Source organism: Pinus tabuliformis, chromosome 4_1 (assembly GCF_031772625.1).
Source record: "Pinus tabuliformis cultivar Carrire ecotype Pingquan chromosome 4_1, CPIR1, whole genome shotgun sequence".
Lineage (NCBI taxonomy): Eukaryota > Viridiplantae > Streptophyta > Pinopsida > Pinales > Pinaceae > Pinus > Pinus tabuliformis.
In genome coordinates, this window is record NC_142303.1 from 691,827,345 (window position 1) to 691,848,157 (window position 20,813).

The following is a 20,813-nucleotide window of genomic DNA, read 5'->3' on the forward strand; positions in this document are numbered from 1 at the left end:
TTCTGGTTAAAAATAAATTGGAGAGTAGAGGCACTACATGGGAAACATTTTTTGAAACATTTCAGGCTGAAATCACTCTAAAATGACCTCGTGGTAGGAGTCAACCATAGAAAGGAAGCAAAAAGGCCATAAAACCAAGGGTCATCTAGCAATAGGGGAAGAAGTTGCCACCTTTAAAAGGTGGCAAGGGTGGAAAACTGAAAACCAACAAACCCTAGTCCAAGAATAGAAAACCTAAGAAGGAGTAGAGTAAGGAATAAAGTGAGATTGAGAAGCCTGAACCTTCATGAAGGTTTACGTGAGTTTCATTAAAAATATGCCATGCTTCTTTGGGAAAAGAGTTGGTCATGAAAACTACTACAGTGGAGATAATTAAGGACTCTGAGGAGTGTGTTCCTTCGAAAAACCCTCCTATGGAGATTCTTATAGAAAATTTGACAGTGCGGAACAACCTTTCCATGTTAACAGAAGTTGCAGCCAAGGGTACTTTGATCTTTAGTCTAGGTTATGTTGAGGAGGAGGATGTGTTGTCAAGGTTAATCTTCTCTGCGAACAAAGACGATCTCTCTAGCCCAATTAATGGGTCTAGCAACTGAAGTGATAATCAACTAGTCATCTTCCTAGGTTACAATTAAAAATAAGAACGAATGAGATGGCCTACCTTTTTTTGATGCTATTCCGATCTCCTTTGTTGAGGGCCTTGAACTGCTTGTAACATTGGCTTGTTCCTGCTTCTCTCAGTGTTTATGCACCTGCACAAGTCATCAAGACACAACAAGGCATGCCAAAAAAAATAGAAAATCCAATATGAACCTACTTAACTCATCAAGGAATGGAAGGCTAAATAATACATGAATATATGGATTTTGGGAAGATGAACCAGTGGTTGTGTATTATTACATGAATGAGTGCACTGCATAATGGTCATGTTTTAGGCACTTCGAGCTATGTCACAAAGAAGTGCAGGAGGTGTGACAAAATATTATGTAACAGATGCCCCCTAAAGCATGAAGGCAGAATGAGGAGTGATGGCTGAGATGCTTTACGAGATTTTGCAACAAGGACACACACTTTTAGGAGACCTACAGATCAAGGACGCATATACATATACATATCTGAGATTAAGACATGAATCTATGGCATGGACATAGCCATATGGATGATGAAGACTATATAAAAAAATCCATGGTATGGGCGCAACCATCCAGATTGTTGTAGCTTATATTTTGCTTGAGGTTTATTTATCAGTTATATCACTATCGGGAGTTCAAACTCAATAAAACTCCTTTATATTCTTTATCCTTCCCAAAAATTCTAAAAGAAATGAAATATTTTGTTTATTATATATCGGCATCGCTAAAGGAAGAAATGTAAAAGAATCGGATATAAAGGGTTATGTGGAGCTAGACCTGATATGTATATATATAAGTGCATATCAAAACGAAAAATAAATAAAGAAATGTATCGGATTTACAAAGGAAACAAGTGTTAAAACATATATACATGTTCAGACCTAAAATATATACATTGTGTTTAAAAGTTCGGCGGGTCCATTATATTGAAAAGCCCTTTATATACATGCATACGGGTTTTGCAGCATTTTGCGATGATGGACCTGAAAAGATATATATTATATTTATAATACCGGCGGGTCCGCGATAATGATAGGCCAGACCTGATATTGATTACTCCATGATTTATAACTCTGTTGGGTCCGTGATTATCACATAATGTTTATGACTTACGCTGATTGCGATTTGCGATCGCGGGCTGGACCCGAAAGCATATATATTATGTTTTATAATTGCCGCAGGTCTATCAACATAATATATATATATATATGGAAAGCACCGATTGCAATGAGCGATGGGGATTCCGGACCCGATAGTTTATATGCTATATTTTATAACTCAGTGCGTCCGTCTTACCGCGGGTTGTAAAGGTTTTTATTGATATATCAAAAGCCCTTCATATATATTTGTTTACGCAGTTTTATATGTATTTCTATTATAAAAAATTATAATAGAAAGGCCAGTCTCGAAGCATATATATATTATATTTAAAAGCCCTGCGGGTCTGCGAGACGTACGAAAAGGCGGATTTCAAACTACAAGCAGGTTTTCGGGCAGAACAAAAAGGGTAAGCAGTTTTTAGTGGAGCTCACCCGACTCCACTTATTGTTCAACACGTAGTAGCTGGGTGGAGAGAGAAAACCGCCCATTTTCGGCAGGTATTCTCTAGGGTTATGTCCCACCCGAAATCTTTATAGACTGTCCGATTCGAAAAGCGCAGATCTATGGTGGGGACATATCGGCAGAAGTATACCTCGAAAATTGTGCAGATCCTATATTGAAAGCGGAAAAAGCATGTTTTATAATATATTTTCATTATAAAAGGTTTACAATAGAAAAACACAGATATAAAGTATTTACGCATAAGTCCAACACTTCCATAGTTATGAGGCCTAAGGGTGCGTAAGTTAAGTTTTACAGTGATTATCGGGCCGATTGCAATTTGCGATGGAAGTCAACGGAGCGCTGAATGGGCGTATTTGACAGGTTTATAAAGCAGGATTGACTCTTTTGAGTTCTGTATTAATCAAAGGTTCGCGTTGAGTTCACTATGTAAAGTGGAAAATCAGGGTTAGAGCCGAAGCTAAAGAGAAAGACATCCGGTATGTTTCTTTGCATTTTGGCCAATCAAAATGTCCATGTAATCCCATGATTACACAAACTAAACGTATTTGATTACGGCTAAAGTGAATTAAGCATCATTAGGGCATTTATAGAGGAATTTGGCAGCAAATCAACAGAGCAAGCCAGCAGTTATCATCTCCTTATGAATTCAGTTATGTTCCTATTATTTCATGTTCTTTGAGGTGTCTTTTACTCTCTGTAAAATCCTGTAATAGTTTTTACTCCATTTAGTTAGAAAAGCAGTTAAATAATTTGGGGTAGTTTTAGAAATCAATGACTGCTCCACAATGGAAAATTTACTAAGAAAGGGTTCAAATTTTGGAGAACCTGGAGACTAGGCCACTGTATTCCTAATATCATCGTTGATTAATGAAAGAATAAGAAGTTTCCATGAGTTGTCGAGTATAATTTTGTAATCTTTTCTATTATGTGTCATGTTATGTTTTCTTCTTTCAAGTATAGTAATGAAGCTGCAGGTCTTTATTTGCTTATGTAGATAAAGTTAAAATTCCTTAAAAGAGTGCTCCTATACTTGAAGTTCCAAAATTCTTTTCTAAGTTATAGATAATAGTTTTTGTGAAAAACTAGCATATTATCTTTAACTTCTCCGAGAGTCACACCTAGTAGTTTCTGTGTTAGGCAGCATATTGTCTATGATTCATTCTCATTTCCATAATTCTTCTAAGTGATGGATAGTAGTTTCTGTGAAAGATCAACATACTATCTTTAACTTTTCCTTCAAGCTTTATTCATTCATCATTTATATCTAGCAACAAATGGAATTCTGAGATGTTCCGGTCATACATGTACTAAGGGTTAAAGACCAAGTTTCTAGGTCCTTCATTTAAAGACACAACATATATCTAAGTGACAAATAAGTGACAGTAAATAATATTTATTAATGTCTTAAGCACAATTTCCATACAACCAGGAAATTGGTTTCTTAAGGAACAACACAGATAACGAGGATCATCATAAATATAAAGTCCCATGGTATGGTCACAACCATCCATATAGTAGAAACATGTGTACAATCATGAACAACATATAACTCCACGTAACCTAAGTCATATTAGACAAGTCCCAGGGTCTTGTGCTCCATCTGGACTCGATCAAAGTACGAATTCTATCATGCGAATGAATGTGTTGAAGTCGAACATGCTAGAAAACCACCTGATTACCGGCCAATGATGTGGACTTTTAACAGGTACGAGAGAACTCGCCAATAATGGAAATGGCTCTCAAGGTACAATAATACAATCTGTGAATGTGATAATGAAGCTGAAGTTGAACACTCATGGAATCACCTGATGGAAAGCCAATGATGAAGACCTCTCATCGGATGTGAAGAAATTGCCATTAAGGCATGCAATCTCTAAGGTATTGAAAAAGAGTTTCTAAGTCATCTTCCTGGATAATGAGCTGAGGTCGATAGGAAGCAACCCATTAAAGGAGGGCAATGATGAATCCCCATAAACAACACAAAACAAGGAATAAAGTGGAATAATTTTCAAGACTGTAACAGTGAATCAAATAGTGTATAGGTAAATAACTGCAAATTGGACTTATCTTGAACACCGACGACACGAATTCGGAGTGTGTCATCATCTGACTTGATAGAGGATCAAAGGTCATGATGAAAAAATGGAATAGTCAAATGAGAGGCAAAAATGGATCACCCAAACCTAGGAAGACAAGTGACTGAGTGAGGATATCCAAAACCGGACATGAGAGCAGAAGAGTGTCATCTTCAAGAGCGACATGCTGCCTATACAAAGGATGTTTCATCTTCATTTATTCTCACTATTTCTAGCGAGTACCCCAATTATTTTTATCACAAGCTTGAAGGGGATAGGATAACATATTCTTGTTATGTAAGTTCATTCCTCGAATGAATCCATATTGGTAAGTTTTACGAGCTCTAGGAAGGAGAAGCTCAGTATCATCATGGTAATGAGTCTTTCATCGTAAAATTTTAACGAGTCCGACATAAGACAAACTTGATTCCTTTTTCATGTTTAGAGAGTTTTAAAAAGAAATGAAAAAGAAAACTCCATCATGTCCCTTTTCGTAATTTGTCTCTCAAATCCGAAAAGGTAGAAAACAATATCTGAGAGAACCTCTTGACCATGTCGATCAAGGTGTACCTTTTTCATAAATAGCGAATCTCAGCCCATAAAAGGGGTAAAAGTATATTGAGATGACGTCGAATTGTTTACTTTAACGAGTTCAAAAGAACAAGTACTCGGAAATCTTTTCAATTTTCGAGAATCAGAAAAGAGCTCAAAGATGACTCGAGGGGGGTTCCTTTTTCGTTTATTTAATGAGTCTCAAAAAGAGATAAAACAACACTAACAAGAATCAGTCAATAATGATCACCGTTCACCCGACGGTGCCTGTAACTACACAAAGAAACACACCTATCATTGATATCATGAAATAATAAAAGAAATATTACTATAATATTGACAAAAATGACTTTCAAAACTTATAAATAACCAAAAGTAATTTTATTTTTTTACCATTTTACCATAGTAAGCTCTGAAAGTGCATTTGTGCCCTAATTTTCTTGATTTTCAAGTGGCCATTATAGGACATCCAAAGTGCCATTTCGCGAACCGTATGGAATAGTTAAGAGGCCCATCTTTGATCTTGCATTTTATCATCGTTTTATGCATTTTTAATGGTAATTTATTGCTATAAGGGAGGATTTTCAATTTTTAGGGTGTCGACGATCATCACGGGTATGGTCATCAGACCTGCGATGATGACACTCGAGCCAAAAGCCCTGCGTGATGATATTGCTCTGTTTATAAAAACAAGCGTGATGGCATCGAGGCAAAGTTTTCGGAAGAAAAACCTTGTTTTCAAGAAAAATTCTTTGATTTTAAGCCATGGAAAAACATTAATTGGTGTTAAATGATGTTTTTCAAGAGATCATGGTTCTGGAATGGAAAGAAAGAGGCCGAACACCACCAAGAAGCTCAAGATCTTGCAGGCATCAATGCTCTAAGGAATTGTGGGTTACTAAAGTTCTTCATGACCACAGGGTTAAGGGCCTAGATGGAATTGTTGCCCTATTTGAGCAGTCTTTGGGATGTAGATCGAGAGATCTTCATCATAAAATGCCAAGAACTAGAACTTGAGGAGGCAGATATCTACTTCATCACATGATTATCCCAAAGAGGAGAAGCGATCCAACTCTTTGGATCTCACCCAGGAGGTGAGAGTACAAGAACTCTAATCCGGAGGCATTGTCCAAGTGCTGAAATGACCAATGGAGGGAAGGTGAAGACAACGACAATGACCAACAACCTTCCCTTGAGAACGATCTTGTTCATTGTGGTGCGTGTAGCTGGTACGCAAGCCTTGCATGAGGCTTTGAAATCCCAATTCCAGTATGCTATTGTGTGTTTGAGCCCCACCTTATTTAACTGGTGTGGAGGCCTTTTGGAAAAATGAAAATATAGCTGACCAAGGGGAAGCATGGAAACCTAAAGAAATTTGGGTTCGGTTCAATACTGGTAACCTTCTTTTTAGAGCTCGTTCCCTTATTCTAGTATCAGTGGGTAGAGGTACCAAATCCTGCCCCTCAAGATCTAAGACTAGTGAGATGGAGTCAACTCATGCCTCGAGGAGGAAAGGGTCTACGTATGCATTAACCGCCACAATTTTTCTCTTGGCTAGAATTCCAACTACTCATGGTAGACAACTATGCTTATGCTGGTACAAATTTCAGGTGGGATCTAGATCTACCTCTGCCACCAGGAGAACAACTAGACTGATGTAGGTAAACACTTGTTTTTTGGACTTTTTCAAGTTTTATGATTTTTTTTAAAAGTGTAAACTGAGACTGAACTTGTGATAAATGTGGAGATGTGGGACCAGAGAGACCACCTAACATTTCACCAATAGCATGGCAAGTTTCTCATCAGATAGTGGGTGCAGAATTTGATGAAGGGGAAAAACCATTAGCTTAGATGGAGCACAACTTGGATGTAATAACTTGAGGAGTCCTAGAGTATGCCACTATTGATGAGGTGCCACTTTGTTGGTAGAGACACACAGTGGGAGTATTTGTGAGATTGCGTCGGCTACTAGGCAGAGTGATCAGATTGGACTTGTGATATCATGAGCATTGTGGAGGATGATAGCCTTTCTAGTTCTTTTACACATTTTGTAGGCTTTGAAAGCCAAGTGTCCTAGAACACTTTAATTTTTGATATCTTTATGTAAACACTCTAACAAAAGTGATATATATATATATATATATATATATATATATATATATATATATATATATATATATATATATATATATATATATATATATATCTATATCTATATCTATATCTATATCTATATCTATATATATATATATATATATATATATACATATGCATGTTTTATATTCTACTTACTATCCATAATATGATCAGTTTTATAAATGACGCAAATGCCTATCAAGAACAAAATTTTCTATGTATCCGTTAATGTATTTAAATTACGTGGAATATGTTGATATGTGATGAAATCAATTTTTTTTTTCCAGTAATCTAACACGTAGATACATAAACATTATTTGTGTTGAAATGTGGCAAAAAGTGATATATATATATATATATAGATATATATATATATATATATATATATATATATATATATATATATATATATATATATATATATATATATATATATATATATATATATATGCATGTTTTATATTCTACTTACTATCCATAATATGATCAGTTTTATAAATGAAGCAAATGCCTATCAAGAACAAAATTTTCTATGCATCCGTTAATGTATTTAAATTACGTGGCATATGTTGATATGTGATGAAATCAAAATTTCTTTCCAGTAATCTAAAATGTAGATGCACACACAATATTTGTGTTGAAAGGTGGCAACAAGAATATTCCAATTTTAATTTGTCCTTGAATTAAAATTGTGAATTAAATTCGAATTTAGTCTCACCAGCTACTTGAAAAATAATTAATTAATTCGTCTTGAGTTAATTAATTGGAGAAATTCAAGTTAGAAGTCTTTGTGAAGTCATGCAACAGTTATTTCTTAAATTAAGGAGATTATCCCTTAATTAAGGAGATAAGATTGAGTTGTATTTGAGTTGTAATTAGTTAGCTTAGTTTACTGAGTTAAGTCCAGTTAAATTAGTTCCAAACTGTTTAAGGAACTAATTGTGAGTTTAGTCAGTTAATGCATGCATGCATCCAACTAGTGTACTCCAGATAACTGAAGATTCTCTCATCAGTAACTCATGCATGTCTATTCTAAGAAAGACCCAGTTGAGATTAAAGACAGGGACAATGTACTATTAGTTGCATGTGTTCTCCTATAAAGGAAACTCATGCATGCATAAGGATTAATGCGCAGGAGGATTGTTTAGAAAGATTTTTATATATTCTTCCAAGGTCAAAACATAAATTTGATTTAAGTACTATTAGGACCTTGTTTTTGCGAGGACTTACTGATGATGCTAGAAATAATTTGAACTTGCTAGGACAAGGGGATATTTCTCAAAAGACTTTTGATCAGATTTGTGACTTGTGCAGGAAATTTTCATGAAATCAATCTAGATATGGTAGGGGAATTCAAAGTAATTCTAAAAATAGAAGATTTGGATCTACATATGTTATGATAATTGGTTTGGAAAATAAAATGGACAAAATGAAAATTGAAATTATGAATACTGTTAGCAAACAAATAGATTCTTTGAAATTTCAACAATAATTAGTAGAAGAGCAAGAGACATTGTCCATTTATTGTCCTAAATGTAGAAAGAAGCATCTTTTGTGTGAATGCCCTGCAGATGTTAAGAGTGCTAATAAATGTGTGATATGTACAAGAAAACATACTATCGAGGAATTCCCTTATATACTAGGATTGAAAGCATCATTCGAAGGAGAGCATCAAGAACCTGAGCCATTACCTGCTATGGGAGCACAAAAAGCATGGCCTTAGGTAGGTACATGTATGACTCCTGAACATACTCTGTATTTTTCTGGTTATAATGCACCACCATATTCCTATCAAAATGTAAATTACTCTCAACCTTGGCAGAATGGGCATCATTTTCATTATGATTCCCAACCCTTTCCACTACAAAGTTTTTTTGCGTCTACTAACATTCTTGAGATTGAGACCACTCTTGTTGATATTAGTCCAAGAAAATCGTTATATATTAGTTCAGACTTGGACCTATTCGAATAAGAGAAACTTGTGAGATTTTTACAAGACCATCTTGGTACCTTTGCATGGAGTTATGAGGACATGAAAGGCATCCCTCCTGAAACTTGTACTCATCATATATATATTTAGTAGGGAGCCTGACCTATTCAACAAACCCAAAGGCACATGAATCCCACACTAAGAGACATTGTTAAAGAAGAATTACAAAAACTGTTAGATGCTGATTTTATCTATCCTATATATGATAGTCTGTGGGTCTTCCCAATGGTGATAGTTTCGAAGAAAGATGGGATATGGCGTATTTACATTGACTATAGAGAACTAAACAAAGCCACTCTCAAGGACTATTTTCCCCTTCCCTTCATCGATCAGGTGCTTGATACCCTTATTGGTAAAAAGTACTTTTCATTTTTAGATGGCTTTAGCAGTTATAACCAAATACAAATCGCACTCGAGGATCAGGACAAAACAACTTTTACTTCTCCATGGGGAACATTTTCTTATCGAGTGCTTCCTTTTGGACTTTGTAATGTGCTAGGTACATTTCAAAGGGCAGTATTGGCCATTTTTGCCGACCTTGAGTGTGTAGAGGTTTACATGGATGATTTTTTAGTATTTGGTGATTCTTTCCAAGAAGCCCTCAAAAATTTAGAAAAAGTGCTTTCTCGTTGCCAAGAAGCTTTGCCTCGCTTTGAGTGATAAGAAATGTAGATTGATGTGCAAAGTGGGGGTGGTTCTTGGTCATCTTATCTTTGACAAAGGTATCCAGGTAGACCCAACCAAAATAGAAGTTATTTTATGTCTTCCTGCACCCAAAACATAAATGGAAGTGAGAGGATTCCTTGGACATGTGGGCTATCACTAGAGATTCATTGAAAATGTTTCTAGGATAGCTACCCCTCTTTTTCGACTTGTAGCTAAGGATATCGATTTCTCTTGGACTAAATCTTGCCAACAAGATTTTGAGGAACTTAAGGAAAAACTAGTACACACCAGTCTTGAAGGGACCTAATTGGTCTCTCCCATTTCATATTTCCTCAGATTCCTTAGATACTTCTATTGGCACAACCTTAGGACAAGAATAAAATCAACAATCCTACATTATTTACATCATTAGTAAAAACTTGTCACCTGCTAAATTGAATTATATAGTAATTGAGAAAGAAATTTTAGCTGTGATATTTTCTTTTAATAAATTTAGACACTACATTACGGGTTATGAAGTACTTATACATACAGACCATTCTGCCATAAAATATTTAATAAACAAACCTTTGACTATTGGTAGAGTGACTAGGTGGTTACTTTTGGTGCAGAAATTTAATGTTATTATTATTGATAGACCAGGAAAATCGAACATTGTAGTTGATTATCTTTCTATTAAATAATCTTGGTGAAATAATTCCCGTAGATGATTCCTTTCTTGACGAGCATATTTTTGTTGTGTCAACAAACTCTCCTTGGTTTGCTGATATAGCTAATTATTTAGTTATAGGAAAAACACCACCTGACCTATCCACTCGATAGAGGCGGAATATTATTTAGAAAAGTGTCTCATATTCCTGGATTCAGGTAGACCTCTTTTACACCAGAGCTGACCTCATTATTTGTAGATGTGTGAGAGAGGAATAAGTGTTTGCTATTTTTAAAGATGCCCATGATGAACCTTGTGGGGGCCATTTCGCTGATAAAAGAACAACATATAAAATTCTCTGTGCTGCCTACTTTTGGCCTTCTTTGTTCAAAGATTCCAAATAGTATGTCAAGCGCTATGATAGTTGTCAGTGAATGGGCCAACCTGGTCAAGCCAATGAAATTCCTTTGTGTCCTCAACTCATGATTGAACCCTTTGAAAAATGGGCTATTGATTTTGTAGGACATATAGCTCCAACATATTTAAACAAAAGACATATCTTGGTTTGCACAAATTTTGTAACAAAATGGGTAGAAACTAGAGATGTTTCTTTTGCCATTGAAAAAGTTGTTGTTGAATTTTTACTTAATGTAATTTTTACTAGATTTGGTGTTCCAAGAGAAATTTTTACTGACAATGGGCCTCAATTTGTTTCTAATTTTGTGAAAGGTATTATGGATCAATATAAAATTCATCAGACGAAATCAACACTATACCACCTGTAAGCAAATGGCCAGGTAGAATCTACTAATAAGCTAATCAGTCTAGTCTTACCAAAACAATGAATATTCATAAGAAAGACTAGGAAACTATATTACCTGAGGCATTGTGGGCTTACAGAACTACCTCGAGGAATAGTACATGCCATACACCTTATGAGATGGTGTATGGAAAGTAGGTCCTCTTGCTGATTGAATTCCGGATTAAAATTTTTAGAACTATTGTCCAATTTGGATTGGATATCACGGAAGCACAAAAACATCATTTTTTACAACTAAATGAACTTGATGAAATAAGAAGAGATGATGTTCAACATAATATATTGATGCAGCAATAGCAGAGGAAATGCTATGACAAGTTGATAAAAAGGATGCAGTTCCAACCAGGTGATTGGGTACTCATTTATGATTCTAAATTCAAACATTTTAAGGGGAAATTTTGTACATGCTGGATGGGGCCATATGAAATGGTGAAAGTTTTTGAAAATGTAGTATAAATGAAGACCATCAATAGACATGAATCAATTTTCCTTGTTAATGGTCATAGACTCAAAGTATCTTTTCGGCACACCACAAGGGAAAACTTCATACAAAAAGTGCATTAGAAACGAAAGCTAAGAATGGTAGGTGATGATGCCAACCTACTATGAATTTGATTTATATTTTCCAATAAAAATATAAAAAAAATTAAAAAAATTAGAAAAACCAGAAAATTAACAAATTAAAAAAATATGCACCTATGACTGTGAAAATTAACTTGCTGGCATGGTTGTAGAAGGGTCTGCATGAAAACCAACATGCTCATGGGTGGATCCGTATTTTTAATAAAAAAGGATGTTACTTGATTATTATAAATGATGATTTTCATTGAGAAGAAATAGGATTCTGTACAGTTTTTTGGTGATAGCAAAATGACTGGAAGAACTAAGCCCTTATCGAAGTTGAGGGAAATTGACATGGAAGCTCTTGTACAAGTGACACAAAACTCCCGCTACAGTTAATTTTTTCAAGGTACAACATTATGTGGTAGAGACATCTCTAGATTGAGGTAAAAACTCTACCTTTCTTCTTGTTACCTTTTCGTAATTTTCCCTCTATTTATTCTTTTGTCCTAGTTGAAATTTCCCTCCTATTCTTCACAAGTTTCGTGTCCCAATTTATGTTTTTTCCTCTTATCCTTGAAATTGTTTTCCCCATTCCATTTTTCCTATATCCCCCTGGTGGTTTATCTCATTCTAGGTGCCGTCAATAATTTCCTTCCCTTTCTAAAAAATTACCCCTGTCCTGCTTCTTTCTTTCCCTCATAATTTTTTTGCAGGATTTGATGAATCTTTGAAGACCTTACTTGATCAGATCGAGGAAACATAATGATATATGAAACTGGTGATAGAAGAAACTCCGTTAAATTCTACAATTTATTGGTGAATTAAGCCTGCGTATAACAAAGAAAATTTGTTTTTTTAAGAATCCTTTATGCAGTACAAGAACCGTAGTGTTCTAGTGTAGGAATATATGTTTCAGTAGAGGAAAGTTGGGTTCGATGTAGGAACCTTGTCACGGTACAAGAATTATGTTGCAATCATGAGCGTTAGTAGATCAATTTTAAACTCTATTGAGAAATACGATGACCATTTTTGAAAATCCACGACTGTTGAATTTTTTATTTAATTGGCATTATTTATCAATGCCTATAGGAATAAATATTTGAAGTGCAGGGATATCATAAGTCTAGTTAGTCTTATTTTAATAAAGCACTACCATATTCAAATCAAAGTCATGATGAGGATCGGGAATGTGAGTGAAAGGTCTCTTCCTTAGCTGATTGATTACATGAACCTTGCCACCCTTTAATGATTTGGCTGCCATGCATTTCCTTCTTGAAATTTTAAATCACCACTGCCACCTTTAGCTATCATTACCCGACTCAGCTTGGAAATCATACCTAATCTCCAGCCTTTCTAATCAAAATTTTTACACTGATAGTGTGGCAGTCACTGGTATAAGTGGATAGGACATTGGGATCGCAAGTTAAGGCACTGATGCATGCAATTAAAATTTGATATATGTAGAGAACATAAGCACACCCTCAAAATTTTGAAACAAAATCTTTTATGTCAAGAAGGATCTTCTTTTCGAGATTTTGCAGGAGAGTGGGATTAGTCTAACCCTCAAGTGTCATGGAACTAGCCCGCATTGAACCATGGTCTATAAAAGAACTGGAGGGGATGGTAGAGAATGAGGGTTGTCTGTTCTTATTGCAAGAAATAAGGTTTCTTCCCTTCCTGCTCAAATTCGATGGTTACGATTTTGCTGTAGCTCAGGATTTTTCATGCACCTTCGATGGAAGGACAACCACAATTGGCTCTCTATAGTTTCAAGTGATGAAGCATTCTATTTCTTAGGCCACAGAGATACCATCCACGGGCGAGAAATGGTTTAAGAAGGGTGAAGTGGAAAAGGGTGTGTGGCATAATTTTCTGCTTGAAGAAGACTATGTTGTGGATTGGAAAATTTGATTGCAAAGGGAGGTACTCATTGTGAAGGGAGGTACTCATTATCTAGAAGTTCCTCATTTGTGAAGGTAGGTACTCATTATCCTATCTCTACCACATTTGGCTTCTGCTACATTTTGAGTTAGGTAAAGTGATCAATTTCCCACATTTTCTATTGAAAAGTTTAGACAAGATGTCCAAAAGTGTGCACAAGTGCCGAAGAGACCATATTAGATTTAAATTGGGCCATTATGGCTTAATCAAAATTCTAGTTAAAAATAAATTGGAGAGTAGAGGCACTACATGGGAAACATTTTTTGAAACATTTCAGGCTGAAATCACTCTAAAATGACCTCATGGTAGGAGTCAACCATAGAAAGGAAGCAAAAATGTCGTCAAACCAAGGGTCATCTAGCAATAGGGGAAGAAGCTGCCACCTTTAAAAGGTGGCAAGGGTGGAAAATTGAAAACCAACAAACCGTAGTCCAAGAATCAAAAACCTAAGAAGGAGTAGAGTAAGGAACAAAGTGAGATTGAGAAGCTTGAACCTTCATGAAGGTTTACATGAGGTTCATTAAAAAGATGCCATGATTCTTTGGGAAAAGAGTCGGTCATGAAAACTACTACAGTGGAGACAATTAAGGACTCTGAGGAGTGTGTTCCTTCGGAAAACCCTCCTATGGAGATTTTTATAGAAAATTTGACAGTGCGGAACAACCTTTCCATGTTAACAGAAGTTGCAGCCAAGGGTACTTTGATCTTTAGTTTGGGTTATGTTGAGGAGGAGGATGTGTTGTCAAGGTTAATCCTCTCTATGAACAAAGACGATCTCTCCAGCCCAATTAGTGCGTCTAGCAACTAAAGTGACAATCAACTAGACATCTTCCTAGGTTACAATTAAAAATAAGAACGAATGAGATGGCCTACCTCATTTTGATGCTATTCCTATCTCCTTTTTTGAGGACCTTGAACCACTTGTATCACAGGCTTGTTCCTACTTCTCTCAGTGTTTATGCACCTGCACAAGTGATCAAGACACAACAAGGCATGCCAAAAAAAATATCAAATCCAATATGAACCTACTTAATTGATCAAGGAATGTCAAGCTAAATGATACATGAACATATGGATTTTGGGAAGATGAACCAACGGTTGTGTATTATTAGAAAATAAAGGAAGCTTACAACCAAAGCCTTGATGTTGATAGGCTCTCCTTGAGTGGTAATCCAAGTCCAAGCTAAGAAATATCCAAGAACTCCTTCTCCAAGTCAAATGAATAGCCTTTAGGCACAATCTTAGCATAAGGGTGCAAATAGACATAGACCAACCATTTGGGAATGGAAGAGGATGAATTTATAGGCTGGGAACGGGAGTTAGGACCTCTTCAAAGATAGGATTAGGCCCTCATATCAAGGAGGTAGCTCATAGGGATAAGCCCAAGAGGCCAAGTTGGGAGGATTCGACCTCATTTATGCCAAACAACCTCCAGCTCATCACTCTAGAAGCTTCTAGATCCTGAAGCTTCTCATCCTCTTTGGGATCATTGCGGGTATGCAAGGGAACATAGTGATGCCATCGTTGGTCAACTAGAGTGCAACATGCGACCATCACTTTTTTAAGCCTTATAAGAGAGATGATTTTCATTTTAAGGTTTTAGAGATATTTCTTCAGGGAAAGCTCAAGGCATTTTCCAATCAATGTCTTAAAAGGGATCTGAGTTGTATACATGAATGAGTGCACTGCATAATGGTTATGTTTCAGGCACTTCTGGGTATGTCACAAGGAAGTGCAGGAGGTGTGACAAAATATATGTGGAACAGATTCCCCCTAAAGCATGAAGGTAGAATGAGGAGTGATGGCTGAGATGCTTTACAAGCTTTTGCAAGATCAAGGACACATACTTTAAGGAGACCTCCAAATCAAGGACGCATATACATATACAAATATGATATCAAGACATGGATCTATGGCATGGACGTAGCCATATGGATGATGAAGACTATATGAAAAAATCCATGGTATGGGCGTAGCCATCCAGATTGTTGTAGCTTATATTGTGCTTGAGGTTTATTTATCAGTTATATCACTATCGGGAGTTCAAACTCGATAAAAATCCTTTATATTATATATCCTTCCTGAAAAGTCTAAAAGAAATGAAAGATTTTGTTTATTATATATCTACATCGCTAAAGGAGGAAATGTAAAAGAATCGGATATAAATGGTTATGTGGAGCTAGACCCGATATGTATATATATAAGTGCATATCGAAACGAAAAAGAAATAAAGAAATGTATCGGATTTACAAAGGAAACAAGTGTTAAAACATATATAGATGGACCTAAAATATATACATTGTGTTTAAAAGTTCGGCGGGTCCACTATATCGAAAAGCCCTTTATATACATGCATACGGGTTTAACCAATAGCAATTTGTGATGACAAACCCGAAAAGATATATATTATATTTATAATACCGGCGGGGCCGCGATAACGATAGGTCGGAGCCGATATTGATTATGCCATGATTTATAACTCTGTAGGGTCTGCGATTATCACATAACGTTTATGACTTATGTTGATTGCGATTTGCGATCGCGGGCTGGACCCGAAATCATATATATTATGTTTTATAATTGCGGCGGGTCCGTCCTATGGCATAACATATATATATATATATATATATATATATATATATATATATATATATATATATATATATATATATATATATATATATATATATATATATATATATATATATATGGAAAGCGCTGATTGCAATGAGTAATGGGGATTCTGGACCCAATAGTTTATATGCTATATTTTATAACTCAGCATGTTCGTCTTATCACGGGTTGTAAAGGTTTTTATTAATATATCAAAAGCCCTTCATATATATTTGTTTATGCATTTTCATATGTATTTCTATTATAAATGATTGTAATAGAAAGGCTTGACTCGAAGCATATATATATTATATTTAAAAGCCCTAGCAGGTCTGCGAGATGTACGAAAAGGCAGATTTCAAGCTACAAGCAGGTTTTCGGGCGGAGAAAAAATGGTAAACAGTTTTTAGTGGAGCTCACCTAACTCCACTTATTGTTCAACACGTAGCAGCTGGTTGGAGAGAGAAAACTGCCCATTTCGGGTGGGTATTCTTTGGGCTTATGTCCCACCCGAAATATTTATAGACCACCTGATTCGAAAAGCGCAGATCTATGGTGGGGATATATCGGCGGAAAGGTATACCTTGAAAATTTTACAGAGCCTGTATTAAAAGTGGAAAAAGCATGTTTTATAATATATTTTCATTATAAAAGGTTTACAATAGAAAAACGCAGATATAAAGGATTTACACATAAGTCCAACAATTCCATAGTTATGTGGCCTAAGGGTGCGTAAGTTAAGTTTTACAGTGATTATCGGGCCGATTGCGATTTGCGATGGAAGTCAACAGAAGGCTGAACGGGTGGATTTGACAGGTTTATAAAGCAGGATTAACTCTTTTGAGTTCTATATTAATCAAAGGTTCGCGTTAAATTCACTGTGTAAAGTGGAAAATCAAGGTTAGAGCCGAAGCTAAAGAGGAAGACAATCCGGTATGTTTCTTTGCATTTTGGCCAATCAGAATATCCATGTAAGCCCAGGATTCCTAATATCATCGTTGATTAATAAAAGAATCGGAAGTTTCCATGAGTTGTCGAGTATAATTTTGTAATCTTTTATGTTATGTGTCATGTTATGTTTTCTTCTTTCAAGTATAGTAATGAAGCTATAGGTCTTTATTTGCTTATGTAGATAAACTTAAAATTCCTTAAAAGAGCACTCCTATACTTGAAGTTCCCACTTTCTTTTCTAAGTTATAGATAATAGTTTATGTGAAAAACTAGCATATTATCTTTAACTTCTCCCAGAGTCACAGATATTAGTTTCTGTGTTAAGAAGCATATTTTCTATGATTCATTCTCATTTCCATAATTCTTCTAAGTGATGGATAGTAGTTTCTGTGAAAGATCATCATACTATATTTAACTTTTCCTTCAAGCTTTCTTCATTCATCATTTATATCTAGCAACAAATAGCATTCTGAGATGTTCTAGTCATACATGTACTAAGGGTTAAAGACCAAGTTTCCAGGTCCTTCATTTAAAGACACAACATATATCTAAGTGACAAATAAGTGACAGTAAATAATATTTATTAATGTCTTAAGCACAATTCCCCTACATCTAGGAAATTGGTTTCTTAAGGAACAACACAGATAACAAGGATCATCATAAATATAAAGTCCCATGGCATGGTCACAACCATCCATATAGTAGAAACATGTGTACAATAATGAACAACATATAACTCTACGTAACCTAAGTCACATTAGACAAGACCCAGTGTCTTGCGCTCCATCTTGACCTGATCAAAGTACGAATTCTATCATGCAAATGAATGTCTTGATGTTGAACATGCTAGAAAACCACCTGATTACCGGCCAATGACATGGACAGTTAAAAGGTATGAGAGAACCCACCAATGACAATGGATGGATTTAAGGGATCTGTGGTTTGTATCTTTTGATTCATTTTCCGGAGAATCCACAGTATGAACATTTTTATTCCAACGTTTCAAATCCCAAATGGGATCCATCATCAGGGCTTAAGAATGATGATAAAAGAAGAGCCGCTAGGAAAGAAATAAATAATAGAGAGGAAAATGAAACTTAGAATAATCAGAAGTCGGCTGAAAATTAATTATTCATTTTATTAATTTATTAATTAATAATTTTATTTATTTTTTTATTTTATTTAATCTTAAAGATTTATATTAATTTTTATTTACAGGTGAGTAAATAAATAATTCAAATTCAAATTCTTTTAATATATGCTAAATTTTTAATTTTTTATTAATTATTAATTTTTTTTTTAATTAATTTTTTTAATTTAATTTTATTTAGTTATTCATTTAATTATTAATTATTTTATTTATTAATTAATAATTAATTTTCAGCCGACTTCTGATTATTCTAAGTTTCATTTTCCTCTCTATTATTTATTTCTTTCCTAGCGGCTCTTCTTTTATCATCATTCTTATGCCCTGATGATGGATCCCATTTGGGATTTGAAACGTTGGAATAAAAATGTTCATACTGTGGATTCTCCGGAAAATGAATCAAATGACAATGGATGTCAAGGTAAAATAATACAATCTGTGAATGTGATAATGAAGCTAAATTCGAACACTCATGGAATCACCCGATCGAAAGCCAATGATGAAGACCTATCATCGGATGTGAAGGACTTGCCATTAAGGCATGCAAGCTTAAGGTACCAAAAGGGAGTTTCTAAGTCATCATCCTGGATAATGAGCTGAGGTCGATAGGAAGCAACCCGTTAAAGGAGGACAATGATGAATCCCCATCAACAACACAAAACAAGGAATAAAGTAGAATAATTTTCAAGACTGTAACAGCGAATCAAGCGGTGTATAGGTAAATAACTATAGATTGGACATCACTTGAATAGTGGTGACACGAATCCGGAGTGTGTCAGCATTTGACTCGACAGAGGACCAAAGGTCATGATGAAAAAATGGAATAAAATGAGAGGCAAAAATGGATCACCCAAACCTAGGAAGACAAGTGACTGAGTGAGGATATCCAAAACCGGACACGAGAGTAGAAGAGTATCATCTTCAAGAGTGACATGCTGCCTATACAAATGATGTTTCATCTTCATTTCTTCTCGCTATTTCTAGCGAGTACATCTAGGAAATTGGTTTCTTAAGGAACAACGCAGATAACGAGGATCATCATAAATATAAAGTCCCATGGCATGGTCACAACCATCCATATAGTAGAAACATGTGTACAATCATGAACAACATATAACTCTACGTAGCCTAAGTCACATTAGACAAGACCCAGGGTCTTGCGCTCCATCCTGACCTGATCAAAGTACGAATTCTATCATGCAAATGAATGTCTTGGCGTCAAACATGCTAGAAAACCACCTGATTACCGGCCAATGACATGGACAGTTAAAAGGTATGAGAGAACCCACCAATGACAATGGATGTCAAGGTAAAATAATACAATCTGTGAATGTGATAATGAAGCTGAATTCGAACACTCATGGAATCACCCGATCGAAAGCCAATGATGAAGACCTATCATCGGATGTGAAGGACTTGCCATTAAGGCATGCAAGCTTAAGGTACTAAAAGGGAGTTTCTAAGTCATCATCCTGGATAATGAGCTGAGGTCGACAGGAAGCAACCCGTTAAAGGAGGACAATGATGAATCCCCCATCAACAACACAAAACAAGGAATAAAGTGGAATAATTTTCAAGACTGTAACATCGAATCAAGCAGTGTATAGGTAAATAACTATAGATTGGACATCACTTGAACACTGGTGACACAAATCCGGAGTGTGTCAACATTTGACTCGACAGAGGACCAAAGGTCATGATGAAAAAATGGAATAAAATGAGAGGCAAAAATGGATCACCCAAACCTAGGAAGACAAGTGACTGAGTGAGGATATCCAAAACCGGACACGAGAGTAGAAGAGTGTCATCTTCAAGAGTGACATGCTGCCTATACAAATGATGTTTCATCTTCATTTCTTCTCGCTATTTCTAGCGAGTACCCCAATTATTTTTATCATAGCTTGAAGGGGATATCATATTCTTGTCATGTAAGTTCATTCCTTGAATGAATCCATATTGGTAAGTTTTATGAGCTCTAGGAAGGAGAAGCTCAGTCTCATCATGGTAATGAGTCTTTCTTCGTAAAATTTTAACGAGTCCGACGTAAGACAAACTTGATGCCTTTTTCATGTTTAGAGAGTTTTAAAAATAAACAAAAAAGAAAACTTGATCATGTCCCTTTTCGTAATTTGTCTCTCGAATCTGAAAAGGTAGAAAACAATATCCGAGAGAACCTCTTGACCATGTCAACCAAGGTGTACCTTTTTCGTAAATAGTGAACCTCAGCCCATAAAAGGGGTAAATTTATACTGAGATGACATTGAATTGTTTACTTTAACGAGTTCAAAACAACAAGTACTCAGAAATATTTTCAATTTTCGAGAGTCAGAAAAGAGCTCAAAGATGACTCGAGGGGGTTCCTTTTTTGTTTATTTAGTGAGTTTGAAAAAGATATAAAACAACACTTGCAAGAATCAGTCAATAATGATCATCATTCACCTGAAGGTACTTGTAACTGCACAAAGAAACACACTTATCATTGATATCAAGAAATAATAAAAAAAATATTAT